A 22,043-nucleotide genomic window follows, 5' to 3' on the forward strand; every position below is an offset into this window, starting at 1 on the left:
CAGGACAGTGGCTTTGACACTCACCAAGCCCTGCCCGCCTTCTTTCGCTGGTATACAGTCTCTGCTGTTAGTTCTTTACCAGTAGGTGTGGATCATGTCTGGCCAGGTGCTGTCCAGCTCTTCATGTTCTTGACCCGCTGCTGGATGTCTTCTACTGTGATGGTGAATGGTTTCTTTCGGAGATTGCTGTGCTCTGTTCTCAGGTCCAGCCACTTTGCACTGGTTATGAGTCTTCTCTTTCTCCCATATGTTCTTCCAGTACTGTTCAGTTTCGTGCTGGTGGCTCTGCTGTTATTTGGTGTTGCACTGCATTAGAGTACACCTTGGATGTTTTTGGAGAAGAACAGGGCATTTACTTTGGCCTCTTGCTTCTTAGTGTATCTCCTTAGCCTGGTAGCCAGTGCTGTGAGCCTTGTTTTAGCAGTCCTAGGGCTTCTGATGAGTCAGGCCTTGTATTTTTCAGTAGCCGGCCTTATCCTATTCTTCACCTTCTGTAGTTCCACCAGCTGACTAACTTCTCATCCGAGTCGCCTTGATCTTATCCTCAATCTCATTTTCCAGTGGGTACATACTGTGGTTCTTCTGATCGTGTAGCCAAGCACTCCAGAGGCTGTAGCGTATACCAGTTCATTGGTTTGAGTTATGGTGATAGTAGGATTGTCATGAAGGCTCTATTGGCATCTTCTAAACATACATCTGATGGTACTTCTCCACTGAGCTTGGTAATTGTCTCGAGATTGACTGTAGCTAGTTTCTCTGATCTATAGTGCCTCATATCAGCTGCTGTGCTCTGCAATAGAGGGGTGTGCAGTGAAGTTTCAGTCGCATGTGGGCCTGCACATCACTTGTTTTCCAGGGGCTCTTGAAGCTTGGATGTAATGGAGTTGGTCTATCTCAAGCTGTGAGAGCAGCTTCTCTTTATATGTTGAAGCATTGGGTAACTAGCCTTCTCAATAAGTGTGGATGTAGGCTTTTGTCCATCCATAGTCCCCTCATTCATCTTCATATATCCCTCTCATAGGTCTGCTGTTGAGTACATTCATCAATTCCAGTTTCTTGTCGCATCCATGAATGGTTTGTTCCAGTAGCCCACTTATCGTCAGATTGTCCTGGTTCCTCAACATCTGGCGCGGACCTTGTTAATCCGGGCGACGTCCGAGCCAGCATGACTCTCCTAGTTGGTGTCACTCTCATATTTGAGGTAGGCAGGTGAAGCGTTAGGGGGTCTTTTGCCCAAGGACCTTTACTGGAAAGTTGGGTACCTACTGGGATTTGAACCCCAGTCTCTCGTATCAAAGGGCGGTCTCTCGTATCAAAGGGTGGCACTCTTAACCACTACGCTATCCAGTCGCTTATATATATATATATATATATTTCTTTTCATTTTAAAAAAGTGCTTTAAGGAAGAAGAAGAAAATAATGAAATAACCCTGAAATCAGAACTCATCAGAGTACATTCTGTAGCTCATGCAATTTTGGTGAGTAAATTGTTGACTCAAGACAGTTCTTTTGAATTGATCTGACAAGCTTATTTATAAAGACATAAAAGAAATGAGGGTGCACACTAGGGAAAATAAAGGGATCTGAGAAAAAGAGAAGAATTTAAATCTTCTACATCCTTTTGTGTATATATATATATATCTGTGCCATTAAATAGTATAGATAAGTAAATGCCATTGTCTAATGTCATATATCATGTGGATGGTACTCTGAGCATAATGTTCGCTCATTTATCTAGGTTTTCATAGGATTCCTCATCATCAATGATATCTCTCTGTGTTACAGGGATTTCTCGAAATAGTTCTGACTATGAAGTGACTCTGTATAGTGATGAATGCATCTCAAAGAGTTCAGAGTCTGGGCTTGGTTCAGATAGGCAACCCATTGTTTTGGATGCTTACCTGACGTTTCCTGAGTCTGCCAAATCTGGCTAGAAGCCTGATTAAAAACAGGCTTACCCCCTTTACAGCTTTCCAGAATATTTTGCTTCCAGTTTCTCCAATGCAAATAGCCTTTCCTGCATTTATTTTCAGCACATCTGGTTAAAAATAATAATCAAAACCCCTTTTACATTTCAGAATCTTTAAAAAGGTTTGGTTTGGGTTCAGTTTTAGAAGGGTGCACAAGTACTTGCGCTGGAAGTGATGTATTTTCTTTGGAAGATGACACTGTCTGAGACATTAGGGTAATGGTTCCTGTATCCCTTGCCAGAACCATGGCATAGAGGCAATTAAATGCACTAGGTGAAGCTCTGAGAGCATCCTTCACATCTAGGACTGTTCATGAACACGGTTGCATTATGTTATTGACCCTGATGATAACTACATGCTGGATGTTTTTTATATGGGGGAATGGAAACATCTTTTCCAAATCCCTTTGCCAGAATCCTAGCACAGAAACAATTAAACAACTTAGAAGTCTTCACCACTAGGAGTGTACACACAAGTACTTTGTGTCTATGTGACAAACAAAAATTAAACTCTGTAATAAATCTTACACTCATGTCATTTTTTCGGGGAATAGTTCTTTGGGCAAGGCCTGTTAGGCATAGGAAAGAAGAGGTTTAAACGTTTTCTAAGATTCCCTAGTTCCTTTTCTCTGTTCCCTCTCCCTAAAACTGCTGCCTTTCTCTGAGAGATTCAAAGCTCCTACAGCTTTTTCAAATGTGCCTCCTGATATGAGTATTGCTGTGCTCATTGAGTCAGTGACAAGATATACCTTGTGACTTATGTGGCCAATTATAATTCACCAATATAGCTCAGAATTCAAATATTGAATCACACACACTCACTGAAGTGCTTGTGATCATTTTATGGGGAGAAAGAAAAAAAACATACAAACAAATTTAAAAAATGAATGTAAGTCACCCTGAGGATATGCTGATGTGCTCTGTGGAAAACATGCTCTACTCCTGGATAGTCTTTAAAAAGAGAAATAAGCTACATTTATTCAACCTGGATTAGCCAGCTACCCAAGGGTGTGCCTGGGTGTAGAGGGGCAGCAGAGAAATGGGCAGTGTGTGCTGGAAGAAGGAACAGAGGGTTGACTGCTAAGAGATTCTGCTTTCTAATCCTGGCTCTGCCTGTGACTTGCTTCGTAGCCTTGGGGAAGTCGCTTCATTTTTCTGTCTCACTTTCCCCGTCTGTAGAACAGGGATGATAATATTTATCTCTCAGAGGGATCACAAAGATGAGTTAATGAGTTAATGTTGGCATAGTGCTTTGATTATATAGAGCACTACATTCTAAATACCATATTATTATTTAAAACATTATTAATTTTCTTCTGTGGAAACCAGAACCCTTTACAGTTTAACATCTTCTCTTCCTGACCTCTTCCCAGCTTAGGGGCAGTGCTGGGAGCATAGTTGGAGTGTTTGTGTACTCCAGCAATACCTGGCCGCCAGAATAGCCCCTTGGCCAGCTCTCGGACTGAAGAAAAGTGTAAAGGTGGTGTAAAGCCACTTTTGCCTCCTCATCCCAAGTCCTCTACCAAGCAGAGTTTGGCTGGACCAACGAATTGAACCCATTGATGACATTATCTGCCACAAATTATTTGTTCAACTCTAATTTATAGGTACTTAGCCTAAACCCTTGTGAGATAATAAAACCAGTGCCTTTCCACAAACCTAGACAGATTCCCTCATTGTGGAGGAAAGTGATTCCTTTTCACTTGGGCATCAGCTTCCAACAAGCAGGATGGCCTGGCTGCATTTTCAATACACTCACAGAATCACATACTCCAGGAAAAAATGTTTTATTTTAAGATATTTTTTATTTCTATTTTTACCAACAAGGCAGCCAAGTTGCCATGGCCACCAAGTCAGGTCCCAGTGTTGCCAAATTTTATGTCTGTTTGCATCAATGGAGGGGCACAAAGTAGTTGGAGTGCACCAATGAGCCTAGCTCGTTATGCTGAAATTTGGGTAAAGTATTTGAAAAGGAATCTCTATGTATACAGTTGCTTATGGCTACATGTCCAGATGTGACTGATTTTCTTGAGTAACTTAGAAGAGCTTAAATAATAAAACTGCATCCTCATTATATTACATTAATAATATCTAGCTCTTCTATAGCTCTTTTCATCTTTGTCTTTACATAAGAATGTAATAAGGGCCATACTGGGTCAGACCAAAGGTCCATCTAGCCCAGTATCTTGTCTTTTGACAGTGGCCAATGCCAGGTGCCGCAGAGGGAATGAAGAGAACAGGTAATCACCAAGTGATCCATCCCCTGTCGCCCATTTCCAGCGTCTGGCAGAAGTGCTTTACAAAGAAGTATCATTATCCACATTTTCTGGATGGGGAAACTGATACAAAAAGAGGTGAAGTGACTTGCCTAAGATCACTCAGCAGGTCAGTGGCCAAACCAGGAATAGAAAATTTGCCCAACTCACCTGAATGTTAGTCCACTACTCTATCTATGCTTCCTTGTATATTTTAAGATTCATTAAATGGAAATGTTGCATATGATCTTTAGCAATGTTTCTTTCACATGCATCACAACTTGATAAATAGATTATGAGCCAGGATTCATCCATACTACTTTTTATCTGGCTAATGCTGTGAAAGGCTCTTTGTTCTGGGGTCAGATTTTTTCTGCAGTCACATTTGCATAAGCCCCTAAATTTATAATGGGTTTCACAGGTAATTACACAGAATTTGTTCTGCTGTCTCTAAATCTTAGTGACCAAAGGTCTTTTTTGCACATTCTGATTAAACTAGCTCTGTAATCATGTCTACCTAGTCCTGGCTTAGTGAATACAATAAGTTTTCTGAACACAGCTGCCCTGAGCATACCTGTTTAATAATGGTCTTATTATCTGGCGTCTTTCTAAATACTGCAGGATTTGCATTCGCTACTTCCACAGTGGCACTAAGTTTGCTGTTGTCATTTCTTGATGGAGTACAGCCCTGCTTTTGGATTTCAAGCTGTAAAAAAAATCTACTGTTTCATGTAAAATATTACTTCCTAAATCCAAGTGTAGCCAAGTGCACTGTTAAGATATTTAGAAGGTTCTTAAATTATTTCCACTTTAAAAATATTTTTTATGTATTCCATTTTGTTAACTTTTTAAGTTAGTACATAATTGCTTTCCTGGCTTGACATTGACATAAATGTTTTTTTCCTCTACCAGTGGATAGTTAAATTTGTGTCTTGATATTAAGAACAGATACTACCTTTGAATAGGGCATTGTTTCCTGGCCAGAGCAGTAGCTACCTCCTGTTTTCTTTCAGTTGTAGTTCATGACTGGCAACAAAGCAGCACAAAGAGAAGTAAGAGTAGGAATGCATTTCACTATTTTTATTGTTTCATTTCAATGCAACTGCAAAAATTGTTATTTTTTCAACTATTATCAGATTGCCCCTCCCCTGCCCCAGAAACTCTATTTAGCCAAGATTGACTATTTGTAGATGTCAGCCTCTATCTTTATTTTAATGAGAATACCAGCTCTAAATCCTTTCTGATCACTTTTATTTCTTACTGCGAGTAAATAAGGATATTCCCAATGTGTATAAATCTCCGCTGGCACTGTTTAATCAACTGATCTCAAAGAGGCTGAGGCCTCACGTGCTGTCTGCCATCCACTTTGGCTCTTCTATACTGATATGGTTGACTGTGTTAGTGTGTCTGCCGCTGGCACTGTAATTCAAGTCAAGCAATTTTTAAATTCAGGCTTTTGCCATAAGACTAATGAGTTTCTTTGATTTTGTTTTGTTCAATCCTACCTGAAAACTACAAAGCAATAAACTGCTATAGTCAGTTTAGAAAATTCATTTAGGACAGCTCAGGTAAATATAAGTTCTTTCTTTCTTTCTTTCTTTCTTTCTTTCTGAAAATTTTACAGTGTTGTCATAGGCATTTTTTTTAAAAATCTTTGTTTAAGCTGCCAGGCCAAATGAGGAAACAATTACAGGATGTTGGCTTTAAAAGTGTCTGGCTTTGCCAGATAAGTTTATCTTTTTTTCATTGTGGCTTACAACATGCTAAACTCAAAGCCAAGTTGCTAAACTAAAACTCATGGTAGTTTCAATTTTTTGCACTGGGCTTACAATAAACTTGGACAGTTTTTCCACAGTCCTTTTGCCAGTGATTAGTTTCGATGATAGTATGTTTTGAATTTGCTGAGAGATCTACTGCTCTGAGCTTAGTTTTAGTACTTTTAAAAAGCAATCAATAATGCCTGTTTTGTAATAAGCAAAATTTATGAACTGACAGGCAAAATGTAATTATAGTGGGTATTCTATACAAGAAAAAAGAGGTGATCTTAAAGCCATCTCAACAATCTGTTTGCACTCATTTTCATTCATATAAATGATTAAATGGTTCTGTATTGAAACATTTCTCTCTTAAGGCTTAACATGAGTCTGGAAAAGTTGTTGCCAAAGATTTCCATAATGAAGTCAATGACCATTTGCATTAGCTTACTATTGTTACCTACGAACTAGATTTTTCACTTTTATGGCTAAGGCCTCAACTCAGCAGCAACTTAGACACCTTTTATTCCTGCTCTCTGGGGACTTCAATCTGAAAATGTGTAAATTCATGACAAAAGTGTAGTATGGACCAAATAGTTGGTGGGTTTCACAATCAATGAAACAGTTTCCCCCAGACTTTCCCTCTACAAAGAAATGGCTCCTTTCTGAATGAACCACTAGAAGGACATTCCAAAAAACAAAAACAAAAACAAACAAACAAACAAACAGAACATGAAGGGGGAAAGAAAAGCATTTCCCGGGTTTTTTTAAAAGAGTAAGATATGCATAATAATTGTTTAAGCTTATAGGGACTGATCTAAAATCCACTGAAGTCTTTGGAAAGTCTCCCATTGACTCCAGTGGATTTGGATCAAACCCATACAAGGAGACGTTAATTTAAAACCTGTCCAGAGACAGGTCACAGCTACATGCTCTTCACTCTGTTTATTCAACTTTACAACATTTCAAGTCTTTCTGGTGACCATTTTCTTGTTTAACAATCAGGAGCCATAGTGAATCTCAGCAGGAGCTCCTCTGTTCAGACGGCTTAGGCAACGCCCACCTACTTTAGAATCAGGTAGATTCTGTTCTTTTTCCATTGTTGGAAATTGATTCCAAGTAGATGACTGACTCTATGTCACTTTTGCCTACTTGCTTTCAAGTGTTACCAGCCTACTGCTAAAACACTTGCCAAAGGCTCCTCTTTTATACTTATTTTTCCAATATTTCCTCTTAAAATATCTTTAGTTATTTAATATTATATTTAGAAAAATACAGATGTTCCACATTAGATCCAGCCATAGGTCCATCGGGTGTAGTATTCTGCCCCCAGCTGTGACCACTACCTGAAGTCAACGATAAAACTCCCATTGACTGCATTAATGCAGGAACAAGCCCATAATGCACCCTGCCAATGATGCAATATTGGATGGGGAAGGGATTTTTTTCTGGGGTGGTAAGTGTATACCTAAAATTTAAGATTCAATTGATTTTGCCCATAATTGGAGTTAAACTGAGTGAAAACTAGAAGCCTCACTCCTAGACCATATTGGAAAACTCTGAGCAAACTCTATTAGAGGAGGAAAAAAAGAACTCATGGAAGGCTCTATGAGCAGTGAGCACTCTGTGCACAGATCTGTGTATCTACACAGAGCGTCACTGACTTCCTGTGCAGGTTTAGAGATGGCCTGCCTTGATGGCAGATGGCCTGCCTTGATCTCATTGCAGGATTGAGACCCAAAGATTTACAATAGGAGAAGAGGCAAGCGGAGGATGAAAGGAGAAATGTGAACCAACTCTCAGATATGCTTTTACTTGGTTTTCAATGTTTCAGAACAGCACAATGAAGACGATTGTTATGCCAGTAAGTCAGATGCAAATTTCAGTTACAAACATTACATCAGTTTTCTTAGTGGGGATTAAAATAGACCTTCCCAATACCCATATTTCATTTGTGGGAAGCAAAATAATGATGGTGTGTGCTACTAGGCTAAAGATAATTTATATGCTGTGTGTGAAACTTATTTTTCATTAAATCAGGCCTATAGATGTTTATATGGATTTGACTAGTGAGATTAGTAAGTAGCATATGTTTTATATGCTTATTTCACATCAGAGAATGGTATAAATGTTTTAATGACTGGCTTGTGACCAAGTAGGTAATTTGAAGACATGTGAAATTGATACTAGTCATCAGATCTCATGTTAAGTTTATTTAACTTCTTATGAAAGCAAAAAAGTCTGCTGAGCTGAACCCCAGTCTCTCTCAGAGGTGAATGCTTATCTCAGGCTCAGAACAAAAGGCTACCTCATCAAATAAAGACTGGAGCTCAGTTTCTGATGAGGTATTATAGCCAGCTGACCTGAGTCCCAGTCTCTGTTTAATAAGAAAGCTTGCTGATCTAAGCCCAGTTTCTGTTTGGTAATGTGGTCTGCTGAACTGAGTTCCAGTGTCTATTTATTAGCATGGACTGCCAGCCTGACTACCTTTCCCTGTTTGGGAAGATAATCTAGATATCTGAGCCTTGGTCTCATTATGGCGTGGTTTTGTCTGATTAGTGATTCTGCTCTGTTCTTCAGAACAGCCTGATTGGAGATTCTGAAAACCTAGCTTTCTTGCCACAGGAATGACCAGTGTGTAAAGATCCACCTGGTTTATAATAATAATTGCTATCAATCCCTAAGTGCTACCGAAAACGTACATTAAATATCAAGCTAAGATACCAAAGGGCTCTTGTGAGCACACCAGGAAAGAATTGTGGGTGTTGTTTGTTTATACAGTGATAGCAAAGATCCTTAGGCTCTCCCACAAGAGAAATAATAAATAATAATAACAGGCACTTTAGAAATGAAGACAGGCACACAGACAAATAAAATGCATTTTGGAATTAGTTTGCCCCAAAAAAGAGAAAGGTAATTAGCCCAGTTTTCATTCTGGGAGCTGAACTTTCTATTTTCAAGTCTTCTAAGGCAGAATATCCTGGCTAGAAAAATGTGTGCAAGTCTGTTCTGTGGTACTGAATTTTGTGATGTGACTGCAATTAGAAAACATCACTTTACTAAGGCAGAGGCAACAGTATAAGTTATTGAAACTCTTTTTTTTAAAAGTAAAACAATTTTTAAAATGTAATTAGTTTAGAATCTGTCATTTTATATTGTTTTCAGGCTAACAAAAATGACAGGACAAAGAAGCATACATTGAAATTAAAATGAAAATTCAGAACAGATGTCAGGAAATATTTTTCATGTTGAATGTGCAGATATCCAACCAGGTAAGGCAAAAGCATTTTCCCATTTAGGAAATAATTAGATGGGCAGCCATGGACAAAATGGCTTCCCAATTTCCTTTTTCTCTAATTCTCATACATTCTTATTATACTCCAGTTGCTACTCGATTTTCCCTGACTGGAAGCTTCATCATATGGACATCAACTTTGTTCTTATAAAAATGAATGAACTACTAGCTGCTAAGTGAACAGCTACCTAGTTGGCTATTACTCTTCCTATATTATATACAATCATGCCACTATATTTAAGGGTTAACAGTGTTTCCATTTTAAACTCTGGAGTTTTAAAGGGCTTGTATCACAGTTGTAAAATTCAGTCCAGGTGGGAATGTGGATGACAGAGAATTTATTTCCTTATTTTTATAATCTGTGAGGAATATTTTTTTTTTAAGTTTTAAGAATGTAATGAAAAAATTACCTAGTTATGAAACTATTCAGAAATTAAAAATGATTGCTGTTGATCAGCGCAACAAAAGATTATTTTTGTCTGTAGCACAGGGTTGAGATTTAGGAGATCTTATTTGTATTTATCAATTTATTCCAAAATCTGCCATGTATTTTCCATGTAATGTTGAACAGGTCACTTAGTTCATCATCATTCAGTTTTCCTATGAGGACAATGGGACACTGATACTTTCTTACCTTATTAAGGTACTGTTTGTGAAGTTTTATCCACCAGTATTATAAAGAGCTTTGAGATCCTCAAGTTAAAATCTGTAGATGTGCAAAGTATTAATTATCATTATTTGTATTTATGATGATGATCATGACCCAGATTTCATCGAACCATTATTTTGGTGCAGGTCCACATCCCAAAGTGGTTTTAGAGAGCCTGATCCAAAGCCCATTGAAGTTAGTCAGGCTTTCCAAGAGGCATTGGATTGGGCCCAGAAATAAGACAGTCATTATTGTATCATCAAGTATGGCAGTGACTGTTGGTATTTTTATATAAAAATTAAATACATAAGAAAAATTATTAAGAGGCACTGCTCAATAGAATGGCCACAAAAAAAAGCACACTCTATTTAGAATCCATGTTCTAAGGTTCAAGCCTGCAAGACGCTGCGGTCCCTCAACTTCCATTGGTTTTAGTGCTATGCTGTCTGCTCAGGACAGCACTTTCAACCTTATGAGCCTAAAGTTAAGCAACTTAAAACTATATTTAGACAACTACATAAAAATGGCCGGATTTTCATAGGTGCTGAGCACTGCAGAAGTCAATGGGAGTTGCATCTCTGCAAATCAGACCACTCTTATTTAAGTATATAAATATGGATTTAGGAGCCTAATTTTAGTCACCAAGGTTGAAACTTTTGTCCTAAATATGAATTTAGAAAAGCCTAAGTGTAAGGGCATTTTACATAGTAAATAGTGGTTTAGCGTGGTTCCGATGGTAGGTATGGATTATCTTGTTTCGGCAGGATTATTTGAAATTTCTTGGTGAGTGATTATCTTCTTTAAAAATATTAATCAAACAACCCCCCCCCCCGCAAAAAAAAATAACATTTTCAAGACTATCTTTAATAACATTAAGGGCCAAATTCAGTGGGTGCAACTCCATTGATTTTGGCCTTTGGAGGGGAGCTTGCTTAAATTAATGAAAGCAGATTAATTCAAATTTAAGGTTGACACTCCGTCCTCATTTCAGGCTTTCCTTCCTCTGCCTCCACACATACAACTGTGTTAATTAAGGCTAAAATGTCAGTCTTAGCTTTGAATATTTTTACATAGTAGGCAGCATCCATATTCTGAGTTATGTGTTCAATTCCATGAGGTATCAAAGGAAGGAAAGGGGTCCAAGAATTCAAAAGGGGATGTGCGGTGGAGGCAGCAAATCTCCTGAATCTACTGCTTCAAACATATCCAATCTTTTACTTTATATGTGTATAAAAGCTTTGACTTTGGGCTGATCTGAAACCTATTGGAGTCAATGGGAGTGTTTTGGGGAAGGATTTTTGGGAATCCAGTATAGGAGTGAAACAGCTGTGCCCTTTAACCTCCTCTGGGCAGTAGCTTTCTGGGTGTATGTTCTGTATCTGTGGAAGATTTAACAATGCTCTTATACATGAGCTCATTAACCACAACTACCAGAATCAGACTGTAGAAAGAAAAGGCTACTTCTGATTTCCAAACACTGCAATGGCTTAGTTGCAAGCAAATACCAAGTAATACGTATGATGGAATGAGAGCAAGCTTGTGCAAGTACAATTATAGTGCCTGACTGACTTTTCACACCAATTTTACATTAATGTAATTCCAATGACTTCATTGGAATTATTCCTGATTTACCCCAGTATGAGTGAGGGGAAACTTCAGCCTTTCTACTGAAAAGTTAAAGCAGCAGAGTCCTGTGGCACCTCATAGACTAACAGACGTTTTGGAGCATGAGCTTTCGTGGGTGAATACCCACTTCACCCATGAAAGCTCATGCTCCAAAACCTCTGTTAGTCTATAAGGTGCCACAGGGCTCTCTGCTGCTTTTACAGATCTAAACTAACATGGCTACCCCTCTGATACTGAAAAGTTGTTGCCCTGGAGATCCAGATTCTCTGGGGTAGAGAAGTCACTTTGTGCTTCACTACAAGCGTAATCTTCCTGTAAAGCCAGGTTAATTGGGTTAGGGATGATCAGCTTAATATAAAGCAATGTAGGGGTTCTTTCACTATTTTCTCAATCCCTGTGCTGGTGTAGTAGGGAAAAGGAGGAGTAAGGGAAGTTCTTATATCACATTGATCCATGGCTGTGATTTCAGACCCTTAAGGTTGTTTTCACCTAGTGTCATGTAGAGTAGCTCAGGCTGCTCTAACCTGGTGCAGGAGGACACAGGCCTTCTTTAGTATTCCCTTTTCTTAATGCTCGCAGGTTTTCTGGGACACTCTGTCCTGTTCAGCACTTGTTACCTTGAGCTTTTATGCACAACACTCATCACCTTCATGCTCTTTAACAGTAATTCCTCTGGGAAAATTAGAATTGCATTTAGTATTGTCAACCCCAAGCATTTGAAAATAGAGTCAGGTCCCCACAATCATGTGTTAAAAACTCAGATTTGAAGAAAAATAATAAATGTTGGGTTCTTTTAGTTTGCCTTCTGGCATCTGACCTTTCTTTTTTTCTTGGTTCCTATTTTCAAGCTTCCCTCCACAATCGTGAGGACTAGAAAACTGATTTTTAAAAACATGAAAGTTGAGATTCTCATGAAATTAGATTACTCAGAGCTGGGGTGCTAAGAAACACACTAATAGCCTGAGATTCGCTATAAAATCACAAGACCTGTCAACACTGTATATTGAAATGAATTAACAGATCAATTTGCATTCTGCTATTTTCAAAACAATTTACATTTGCTCACACTGTGAAAGTAGATACTTAGATATTCGTATTCTTTGTTTTAATCACAGTGATTCAGTTTGGGAGAAGGCACTATCCCAATCTAAAATACCATGTCCAAAGCTTCCTCAGTGACTTCAGTGTTAGTATATCTTGCAGCAGTACAGTGCAGGAAAACCCAAGCAGGCATGCTTCTCAAGTCACCAGAATGACAAAGGCTGCAAATGTAATGAAATAGCTATACAATGGAGCCATGTTAGCATTGTTAGTTAATGCAATATACCATATTAGTTCCATCACAAACATTAAGAGCCTGTGAAATCAAATAAGTGGGGAAAAAATGATGTCAAATCCAAAGTACCAATAGCACACACCTTAGCAATGTGATTTCATTTGCTGTCACTAAACAAACATGACATCATTCAATTTAAGATCTCGATAATTTTAGATGAGGTTAACCCTTATTGTGCAAACAATTATGTAGATGGTTACCTTTACACACATGAAGAACAAGGAACTATTTACATGGGTAAAGTTAAGGATGTGCTTAAATGTTTGTGGCGTTGAGAGTATGAAAAAGTGCAAGCCAGGGGGAAAAAAGCAGTTATTCTGGAAAAGAATCTGCATCCTACCTTGCAGACAATTAAGAAGATCCACAGCTGGCCCAGTGGAACTCCCTTGAGAAGAGGTCATTGCCTAACCAGTGATTGAAGTAGAGCATGAAAACCTGAATTCTGTTTCAGGCTCTGTCACAGACTCTATGTGACATTGAGCAAATCATCTAACTTTTGCATATCTCAGCTTTCCCATCTGCAAGATGGGGATAACAATACTTACCTACAGCAGAAGATGATTAGGATAAAAATCATGAATGCATTTGGAGATATTCAGATGACAGGCTCTATGTAGGTACAAAGTTTTGTGAGTGTTAGACGTCTTACGTGTCACTAGTGTACTCTTGTAGCTACTGACATAGATATCTTCCTCGGGAAATAATTCTAATATCACGATCTATGACCTTTCCCAAGAGGAAATGTTACGCACTTTACTTCGGAGTGATTTCTTTTTAGCATATTATCTCCATAGTCACACACAAGACTCTTCAAATCATGGATAGAAATAACTGATCCTCTTGCACCATAAAGCTTTATTTCTCTTTCTCTGCCAGCACTGAAGACATGATTATTTTTACTGACTACAGGTCTTCTATGAAAAATTAGTGTATGTAGAGCATTCCTATTTTCTTCCAAGTAATTTGTTAATGTATACAGAGTTTGAAGAGATCCCTTTCATGCAATATAAGAAAAAATTATCTTAATTCTATCCAATATAGACATAAGAATAACTGACTCACAACAATCCTAGGCAATCAGTGCTGCCATGAATATCTTAAACATTTTCACCAAATATTATGTCTATAGGAAATGGCCTTATATGGATAATTGTTACATGAAACTCTTTTTCATTAATTCAAAAAGGTCAAAATTTTAAAATGATACTGTCATTTAAATGTAGTGTGAAGGCTTAAGTGCAAATCACTCTAAGGTATCTTTTTTTTTTAAAGAGCGGACTAATGCAGTATTATGTTTTATAGCGCAATAAAATTATGTGCTAAAATTATGCTCATAAATGTAGGCAAATGTAACCAAGCTATTAGTTATGTTTTCTCAGATAAAAGTGATTAGCATAGCTATCAAACTCTTCTCCCATTTGAATAACAGAATTATGTCTGAAATCTAAGGCTTGCTTGCAAAGGCTGAGTCTTATAAAGAAGAAATGTAAATCTAGCTATCAATTTTGTATTTGAAAGTAAATGCAGTGGACTACCCATCAGTCAGACAGAATTCTGCTTAACACTAAGAAAAGGGCAATGTGACCCAAATTGTAGCAAAACATGTCAATAAGAAATGGGCTGTGAACAATATTTTAGAAATCATTCTCAACACTTCATCATCTACTTACTGCTAATCAGACTTATTTAAAAACAATTGTCATTCTTTTTAAATGGAGGGATGATGAGTCTTTTAGCAACAGTCACAATGAGAGAAAGTTTCATGTATAATTCATGAAGTATGTGGTCATCTACTAGCAAATTAATTTCCATTTGACAGCTATAGTTGTGGTAGTGTCCTGTCAGGAAGGCCTATGGTATATAATTAAAATCTGAACAGAACAAATTAATGCTGATTACTTTATAAACAATTTCAGAGCTTGAATACTGTTGCCTATCTTATAGGATCAAAACAGATATTTCAGACATGTATAGATATTTTTCCCTATCTTATAGTTCTGTTAATGAATAGATGTTGTTACAATGTCTTGTTCACTGAGTTGATGCTGTAAAACCCAACTGTGGAAAATCACTGAGACCAAATTAAAATTGTTTTTATTTATGGGTCACCTTCATGTAATGCTGAATTTCCATCAATGTTGGTTGGTACCAACCAATATTTAATATTTTAGATGCAATTCACTGCTTGAAGCAGCATAGCATTTCCCCCTCCCCCCTCCCAAAACCTACCAAATTCAATTAATCAATATCAGTTGAGGCATCTAAAACAAGAGTGCAAAAAGCACTAGTAAATAAACGATAGGGACACATCCTGTACTGACTTGGGGATGAACTAGATGACCTATAAAAGGTGACCTTATAAATGTTCCTTTCAATATTTTATCATTAGGTAAGGTAATATCAGTATTTGCAGGCAGTGACTGTACTGAATAAAGACTACTGCTGGTACAATTAATACCTAGCAGTAAAAGGAAACTTTTAAAGGGTTCCCAGTATATTTTCCATTACTAAATTCTATTACCCTGATTTTACAAATCAACAACGTACTTCCAGACTCCAACGATAAGGTTTTCTGTCTGTTTTTTTCTCCTTAAGATTCTGTAAATTCACATTTTAAGAAACTGATTTTAAACTTAGGTTGACACCATGCTTAAAATATACAGGAGACATTTTATTATGTATAGATGACAGAGTCTGGCCCTAATATTATTTTAGATTTACTGTGTCACTGTCTTTGCAAAGACATCATCACTTCCGAAATTTGGAACAGATAGAAACACATCCTCAGCTGGTGTAAATCAGAATAGCTACATTGTCTTCAGTTTACTCCAGATGCGGATCTGGTCCCTGTATTTGTTTGAAAATGTTTTACTGACTTTTTGTTCAGCGACTGTAATGTATTTACCCAAGAAAGCTCAGTTCAGGTATTACTGCAGTGGAGTCTTTTTTGCACTGAGGACCAACTATTTTACTTGTTGAGCTAATAAAGACACAGGACCAAGTGACTTGCCCAGCATCACAGTGAATGAGTTGTTCAACCCAGATGGAAATACACTCCAGGCTCCCAAACCCACTCTAATACTAGAGCACCTGGGCTTCCAAAAATTGGGTTATTATTAATTTTTTTCAAGGTGTAACCCACAGTCATCCCTAGTCCTGGCAATGGTCTGGGTCTGTTGTGTAGTGTTGGCACAGTAACACTTATGGTTTACATCTGCTTCAGAAGAGTTCTTGAGTAATATGATGATAGCATCTCTCCTTGGTCCTCCCTCTTGAGAATTCTAAAGCACAAACTATGCAAAAAAGTACAGTCCCCATCCCAGGAATCAATAACTAAGTCTAGAAACACCCCAGTAGTCAAGCAAAAGAAGCACAGTTTATTTAGGCTCACAAAAAGTTTGAAAAATGTGACAAGGTTAAAAAAAAACAACAACTCACTAAGGGATACATATACATAGAAACACCGGTGGTATAAAAATGTCATATGTCAAATTTTCTCCTACTTTAAGATGAACTGCTGCATATTAATATTTTCAAAAATCCAAGATTAATAAATCAAATAGAGACCCACACATATTGAGGCCTAGATGATCTGAATGAAGACCTGATTTACATACTGGTATTGATTAGAAGAAAAAACAGTTGGCACTAATCCAATCACTGCTGGCTCAGGAAGAGACTTCCCACACACAATGATTAGTCAATCCCTATTCTAAGTGTTCTGTTGCTTATGATTGGATAACCCACCATTTAGAAAGGGGTTACCAAATCAAAATACAGTATAAGCACTAGAAAGATACTAGTGGTAATCTAATTGCTTGCCTCTTCTGCAGAGGACTCTGCAAAATAGCAATCAGTTCTTCACTTTATTTTACAATTACAGTGTCCTGGACCACGCTTACATTATTAAATTTTATTCTATTTATCTGAACGTATTTAATAATGAAATCACACTGTGGTGGAGGTGGGCGTCGATTTGGGGAATCTATATATAAATAGCATATGAAGTCTGTTTGATATTTAGGCTTTTTATGTGTATCTGGGTCAGACTGCAAACTATCTTTTGAATATGAGAACAGTTTATGTTCTCAACTGTCCTTTTACCTCCATGTTGGACTCGAATTCCAAGGAGTAATGGCCGAAGGGTAACAATAGAGGGTCATTAAATCTTGATGGTCCTCTAATCAAATAGAAGTATCTTAGATAAAAGGCAGGTGCCTACTGAGGAGAACTGATTAAACAGGGGAGAGGTCACCTGTTGAGGCTGATCAGTAGTTCACATGCAGTATTGTTGTAGCCATGTCAGTCTCAGAATATTAAAGAGACAAGGTAGGTAATAGCTTTTATTGGACCAACTTCTGTTGGCAAGAAGGAAGCTTTTGAGCTACACAGAGCTCTTCTTCAGGTCTGGGAAAGGTGCTCAGTGTCACATCAGATGGATCAGGCAGTTTAGCACAAGTAGTTAACACATATTCTAAGGGACCATTCAAGGTGAAGTGGCCCATTAACACCCCTGTAATCCTCAACCAAAAAGGGGGCATAGTTGGTTACAGATTGCTGTAATAAGCCATAAAGACAATGTCTTTATTAAGAGCATCATGATGGACTCTCTCATCAACAGAAGTTGGTCCAATAAAAGATATTAGCTCACCCACCTGATCTCTCCAGTAGGTCACATGACAGGGGTGACTGAAAGTTTATAAAAGGGCAGGGACCTGCTCTAGGTCTTTGGCCATTTTCACCAGCTCAAGCTGAGGGGCAGCTACTGCAGCATCCTGAGGAGCAGAGGGATCCCTGCCTACCTGAGCACCTTACCAAGAGGAAGGTGAGCTAGAGTAAGGGGTGCTGTGTTAAGGGTAGGTTTTTGACCCTTAGATGCTCACACTGCTTTGTGCTTTATTTCCTAAGTAAAGAGTAATGGTGTTGTAGAATCCTGTGCAAAGCCTATCTCGGTGTGTGTTTGTTTTCACAGTTGGATACCTGTGAAGAAGTAAACTGTAAACTAGCAGGCTCACACTTTTGTTGGGATTCAGGGGAAAGTGCAAGAGCTGCTGTGGAGGCTTTTGGGAGATGGCACTAATTTCTGGGGCTAGGCAATTGGACGCTGGAGTCCTCACTGACAAGAGATGTGAGACTCTCTTAGACACAGGGTGTGCACCTGAAGCTCATGCCTAGGAGCCCAAAGCCATGCACAGTGCCTAAACTCAGTCCAGCCCTCACAAACTAAGGTGACATGGGATTTAGCATTTGGATCCCCTCAGCAATCTGGGTGTCCAGCAGGGGAAATGCCACTAGACCTACGACAAAGGGTAATCACAGATTCATGCTTATGCTTATGGTGTAGCCAAAAGCCAGACTTTAGCTAATGGAAACTAGGAAGGAATTTGTTTTTGAGGGTAGGTTACCCTACTACTATCTACTGCGGATTGTCTTGGATCTTCCTCAGAAGCATCTGATTCTGGCCACTGCCAAAAACAGGATAATAAATTAGAAGGACCACTGGTCTGATCTAATACGGCAATTCCTATGTTCCTGTGTTTGAAGATTGCTACAAGGACGTGGTGAAGAAGAAAAATATGTTATATTATTACTGGGGTTGTTTTGTAGAGCACTCTTCTCCTCTCACACTAATGTAAACCAGGAGTTACTGTACAGAAGTCAAAGGAGTTATACTTGTGAAAAAGGGAAAGGGAGGTGAGAGGAGAATCATGCCCTGAAAAAGTGCGGAAAGGAGTCTGACAGGATAAAGCATCAGAAAAGTAGTCAGCAGTTGGACAGACACAGTGTAAACTGTGCAGTATCCTAGAGTGAAGGAGAATGTGAATAGATAGGGCAAATCTTCAGGTTAAAGGAAAGCAAGGCAAGACTGAAGAACATCTGAGGATTAGAACACCACCCTTTAAGCTAGAACTGGGTGATGGTGGTGGCAGCAGCAGCAGCAAGTCAATACTGAAATATATTTGCAAACAGTTTATACATGATATCAGAGAAGCAGTTCTACAGGATGAATTTGTGTTTATGCGATATACAATTTCTTGAAACCTACTGGACAATAATTATAGTCCATAATGCTATCCCGTGGCTAGCACACAACATTGTTACAGAGGCTGAAAAATCTATCATGCTTCAATGTCTATTTATTTAACTACAGCAAAGTGGAAGAACAATATAAACTGCCACTAAATGTAAAATGAAATAAAAACAAATACTGCAGTGCATGACTTCCTGTGGGATTTGATATGAATCCCCACTTATGACGAGTAGCCTGTATAACATATTTTCCCTGCAGGGCTTATGTGTTATCCAACTAATCCTCATTCAAGGCATATGACTTTTATCCGGCAAAAAATCTCATAGAGTTTGTTCAGTCTATTTCAAATATACAGTATTGCTAACAAAGCCATGAACAGTCGCATATTAAATTCAAGAGAAACTAGCTTAGTATGCACATTTCACTGTGACATATTCTGTATGCAGAATAGACTAAGATTATTATGATGATATTTTAATTTAGTTGTGAGTAAAAATTTATATATCTGAATATCATCTTCTAAATTCTGCGTTTGCCCGTGATTCCTATCCCCTCCCTTTTTTCCAAGCATTCTTTATTCAGTCATTATCACTTCTCTTTTCTGAGAATCGTTCTTAATTGAGTTTTCCTGTACAGTTCCTCTCTCAAGTTCTAGTGAAGCACTATCTGCTGGGCTTCCACTCCCCAGTCAATCACCTACTCTTTCCTGCTACTCGTACTTCAGATTCTCCTACTTGATAAATCCTCATTTTACCAACCAGTGAGGTGACGGGGGAGAGGGGAACTCACCCAAGCAAAGGAAAGGGAGAGCAGAAGAAATTCTAACTTTACTTTTATCAAAGGAGGAAGAAGATTGCTTGGGTGATATCAAGGCACCAGCCTCTTTGAGGTCACTAATTTAGCAGTTTCACCTGGCTGCTGAAGTCAGGGCACAGTTCTTTGTTAGATTAAGACCACATACTATATTAAACTTATCTTAAACTATATTTGTTTCTTTCTTTTCTTGCTTAAATAATTAGTGTGATATTTACTGGCAACTGCAATTAGATTAATCCTGTTGGTCTGTGTGCTAAAACTATTGCTGCCTGTACATCTCGAAACACAGACATTTCTGTCTTCAGGGGAGGAAGAGCAAACAGGTGGAGAAGTCCAGTGACCCCCAGCTGTCTATTGACAAAAAGTAGTTCGGGGGGGCTACCAAAGATGGCAGAGGAGGGTCAAAGTGGGCAGAGAGGGAGCCCTCTGTCCCTATGGATGCAATTCTTAGTTGCCAGTTAATTTCCCAAACTATTCCTGAACCTACAGTGGTGCACTGTAAGCTTTAACTTGTGTAAAAATATTTCTCAAACTTATTTTTCAGATTTGGAGACAGGAATTCCTATGTAATTTTTTTGGTCAGCTCCTCTAGATTTTGCATGGTCTTTGCTTCTTTGGAACAGGTAAAACAGTTACATACATGGCAAGTATTCAGAAGACTAAATTTTAGACTGAATTTACAAGTATCATGGAATTTTGATATTGTATGTTTAAATTTCATTAAAAAGTAAATAAAAATAAGCATCCTCAGATGTACACTGGGGTGGAATAAAACCAAGGACATTTTTTATTTCCCAGAGTGTACTTACCATGTATAACTGATTGAGCAAACATGTCTTTGCTACAGAAATGAACTGAAGTTGCCTGTTGTCAGAAACAAATAGCTGACTCTTTTGTCGTTTTCACTGAACTGTTTTATATTCACATGAGACAAGATCCTGCAAATGACTCCTGAGAGATGCTGAGCACCCTCCACTCCCAATGAAGTCAATGGAACTCTAAAGTGCTCAGCACCTTGCAGGATCTAGCCCTTAGAGGGAATGGTCTAAGCACAGCTAATGGGTGCTTGGAGCTCCTGAGTTCTGTTACCTGATCTGACAAGATCTGTCTATGGCCTTGGGTAAATTGCTTAACATTCCTCTATCTGTAAAAGGGGGATAATAATGCTTCCTACAATTGTGAGGGTTTATTACCTAAAGTCCTATTGTCCTCTACATTGTCCTCTACATTGTCTCATGATGGGGACAGAAAACTCTAACGTTGTACCTGAGAAGTTTCCTATGATTTTTTTCCATGTTGTGTAGACGTGCATGGTTTGATCTTCTTCCCTCATCTCCTGGAAGTGATAGGAGTCCAGCCCCTGAAACCAATGGATTCCCAAGATCCACACAATCAGGGAAAATGCCACTGGAGGATTAAAGATCATATGTGGTTAGGAGCCTCAGTTTCCAATTTTATTCAGACTCACTATCCCCATGTTGCCTCTTAGCACTATGCTAAGACTGTGGATCACTACTGTTAGAAGGAGGAGTGCCCTCTTCTCTGTCATCTGCACTGATACCTGCAGCAGCCAGGTTTTCCTTAGAGGCCTTCCATTCAATTACTGACCAGGCCTGACCTTATCTTATAAGACTGACAAGCAAATAGTGTGAGGTAGTATGGGTACATGAATGCTATTCAATGAAGGAACATTAATGGAAAAAACCCTATTCATATTATGCATCAGACTTTTATTAACTTCCTTAGATGATCAATTCACTGTTAGGTCTATAAAATGTTTCGAGCATTAAGCAGTTCTGTAAAAAGAAAAAAAAAATTAGGTTGGCTCAGGAAGCCCATAAATTTACTAAAAATCAGGAAAGAATGTGTGTGCCTACCAGTTGGGAAGCCATTAGCTAATGACTTTTCCCCCTGACCATTGGAATTGAAATGCCATGAAATGGTCTTTCTCTTGGTCCAGACATTTCTGTTGTGGATTGTATTTCATTGTGAAAAGAACTCCCTCTCTATAAATAATTCCTGAATGTTTTGATGGAAGAGAGGGCAGAAAATTGTATGACAAATCCAAAGTCATTAGCTGCCCACTGTGAATAGGAAACTGGGAACTAGTACTGGGTGCTTATCTGCATCTGTTTCCAAAAATCAGAATTTTTGCTGAAGGTAATGAGTTAATCAGTTACATCAGCAATTCTATTTGCTTTTCCAAGTACGTACAGTACTTCACTGTTGTCATAAACAGATAGCTAAGGGTTAATGTTTCTTTTACCTGTAAAGGGTTAACAAAGGGAACCAAACACCTGACCAGAGGACCA

The 22,043-nt window shown here is 38.4% G+C and overlaps 1 long non-coding RNA gene across 1 annotated transcript in view; it reads left to right on the forward strand.

Annotated features, from left to right (window-relative positions):
* The first annotated feature begins 1,410 nt into the window (after positions 1 to 1,410).
* LOC116835933 (uncharacterized) overlaps positions 1,411 to 22,043 on the forward strand; it is a 22,788-nt gene continuing 2,155 nt past the window's right edge. The window contains exons 1-3 of the long non-coding RNA XR_004376337.1: positions 1,411 to 1,478; positions 7,707 to 7,842; positions 9,144 to 9,250. This is a non-coding gene — a long non-coding RNA (uncharacterized LOC116835933). The remainder of the gene's footprint in view (positions 1,479 to 7,706; positions 7,843 to 9,143; positions 9,251 to 22,043) is intronic.

This window comes from Chelonoidis abingdonii, chromosome 4, assembly GCF_003597395.2.
Source record: "Chelonoidis abingdonii isolate Lonesome George chromosome 4, CheloAbing_2.0, whole genome shotgun sequence".
Taxonomy (NCBI): Eukaryota; Metazoa; Chordata; order Testudines; family Testudinidae; genus Chelonoidis; species Chelonoidis abingdonii.